General features: G+C 51.5%; 1 pseudogene; it reads right to left on the reverse strand.

Annotated features, from left to right (window-relative positions):
• Positions 1-2,866, reverse strand: part of LOC123059407 (putative disease resistance protein RGA3) — a 66,188-nt pseudogene that overhangs the window by 52,238 nt on the left and 11,084 nt on the right.

A 2,866-nucleotide genomic window follows, 5' to 3' on the forward strand; every position in this document is an offset into this window, starting at 1 on the left:
GGAGGAGGTGGTGGTGGTGGAGGAGGAGGAGGAGGTGGAGGAGGAGGCAGGCGAGGAGGAGGAGGAGGAGGTTGGGGAGGAGGTTGGGGAGGGGGAGGCAGGCGAGGAGGAGGGTGGTGGCGGGGATGATGGTGGTGACGGGAAGGGGGTTGACAAGAAGGGGTGGCTGCATGGCAACGCAAAGCTACCAAAGCAGGTTCCTGCTACTGAGGAGCAGAAGTGGCTCATTGAGCCCACGGGAAAAGAGTAAGTGGTTCATTATTTTGCTTGTCACATGCTTATTCCGGTTGTTATTTATTTTGCTTGTCACATGCTAATAGTTCATTCTTTTGCAGCAACTGGATATATTCTAAAGGGGTCTATATTCCCAACGGCCTCATCACCGTCTTGCTGAAGTTATATTGGCCGGGGTTGTACTGTCCTGATCCAGTCAGGCAGTCGGACCGTTGGGTTTTGCCCACGAGCTGGGACCACTGGGAAGCGGCCCGCCACGCGGACCATGAGACCCATGCCAAGGCTATGATCACTACTTTCTGGGTGAGTTCTCTTCAGAAGAACAAGTCCATTCTAGTTTCATGAATGATTTAACTCATGGCTTCTTCCATTCTTGTTTCATGCATGATTGTAGAAATTCTATCGAGTTCTTCCAGAGCACAGGGCTAGAGCGGACCAGATTGTGCTGCGCCAGTGCAAGAAGAAGGCCCGCCAGATGCAGTACGAGGTGTGCTATGTGGCCATCTCCACATACTACCACGACGTTCTTGGTGTGAAGATGACCAAGTAAGAAGCGCGGAGGATGGGCATCACCTTGGAGAGACCCGAGTTCTTGGCGGTATGTATAAAAGATTTTTCATTATGCTTTCATATATTATGCTTTCATTATGCTTTCATTATGCTTTCATTATGCTTTCATTACCTTGTGGTACATTATGCTTTATGCTTCCATAACACCAATTTGGACACACCTACATGCCATTATGCTTTTATTATGTAGGTGTGTCCAAATTGGTGTTATGGAAAAGACGAGTACTGGGCGGCATTGGTGGATCTTTGGTGTGATGAGGCTGGAGCCTGGGCGGCTATGAGAACCAAAAATAAGGCTAACTGAGGGACGGAGGGAGTACATGCTCAGGGAAACCAAAACCACTATCTCCACAAGGCAGTTAATGTATGACTAACCCCATTAAACATTCTTCTTCTTCTATTTACCATCACTTTCTTATGTATGACTAACCTCTATTTGGTGGTGCAGGAGGAGAAACTGAAGCGGCCACTATCACACATGCAGGCGTGGGAGATCGCCCATACGCGGAAGGACCCCAAGCCTGGCGAGCCCAAGTACTACGGCAAGAAGACCGCAGGGAGGAAGAAGGCCTACTCCGAAGCGTATCTGAAGTTACATCCTGACACACCTAACCCCATTGCGGCGCCTCCGGACGACATGGCGGTGGTGAGGATGGGGCCCAAGGAGCACGGTCGGGAGGCGGTTCTCGATGTTGTGATCACTCCTAGTATCTCCTAGACACAGCTTCGTCGGATCGACCCGAGCCTGAGCCAGCGCACGAGCCAGCCAGTGACTAGTACACAGTCCCTCTTTCAGGAGCAACAATCTGTAAGTATTTTCCCTCTTATCTTCATTGCTCACTTCATTTTCCGCATTTAGTAGTTTTATGAGTTCCATCATGTCATACCGCAGGCCTACATGGAGTACACACGCCAGGAGACCATGGTGTGGCATCAGAGGCTTTATGAACACCAAGTGCAGAGGGATAGCCAGATGCAGCAGGCTTTTCAGGATATGGCGGCCGGCAGGTGTCCTCAGTTCCCTCCAGCACAATGCCCTACAGCACAACCAGTGCTGATGAGCTTTGAGGAGTTTGTGGCACAGAACGCTGGCCCCTCGCCGGTTAGTTCATCCCCAATCTATTCACCCAAAGCATGTCATGCCTTTCAGCACAGTCATATATCCCGTGCATATGTCTTTTCAACATCCAGGGAACAGGTGGATCTACCATTGGCGGTGGTCTTCGCAGCACTCTGGAGACACGGAGCCCGACCACTCCGATCCACGGAGGCGGAGGCGGAGGTGGAGGCAGAGGCGGTCTTGGCGGTAGCGCTGCCGCTAGCAGTGACGACCTGGGCTTTGGCCGTCTTGGTGGTGACGACCTCCGCGGTGCTCGATGATCCTTGTGTGGTGATGATGCTTGAGATGACTTGTGTGTGGTGATGATCATTTAGATGACTTGTGTGCTTCTCTATATGCTTATGCTTATGTTGGTTGTGATGATGTTCATTTAAAGACTTGTGTGTGATGATGCTTATGCATATATTGTTGTGATGGTGCCGGATGATATCCCGTTGTCTTTTATATGTCTATCCCATCATATATATCTGCTGATATGTGCTGCTATTTGAATTGAATTGATCTGAAAACAAACAGAAAAAAGAAAGAAAAAAGCAAAAGCAAACTATGCCGACGGCTAGGCCGTCGGCATAGGGCTAGCATGAGCTCCCAGTAGCTGACACGTGGCACCTATGCCGACGGCCTAGCCGTCGGCTTAGTTTAAAAACTGTGCCGACGGCTAGGCCGTCGGCATAGGTGCCCACGTGTCAGCTACTGGGAGCTCTGTATGAAGGACTATGCCGACGGCCTTGCCGTCGGCTTAGTTTCAAACTATGTCGACGGCCCAGCCGTCGGCATAGCCCTGGTCCTAGAGCAGCGGTTGGTCGCCACGTGGCACACCTATCCCGACGGTCGAGCCGTCGGCATAGTTTTTGACTAAGCCGGCGGCTAGGCCGTCGGCATAGTGGTGCCATGTGGCGACCATTCGTTGGGCAGACTTGACGGCGGCCGCCGTTAGGCGTG

The sequence above is a fragment of the Triticum aestivum genome, chromosome 1A (assembly GCF_018294505.1).
Source record: "Triticum aestivum cultivar Chinese Spring chromosome 1A, IWGSC CS RefSeq v2.1, whole genome shotgun sequence".
Lineage (NCBI taxonomy): Eukaryota > Viridiplantae > Streptophyta > Magnoliopsida > Poales > Poaceae > Triticum > Triticum aestivum.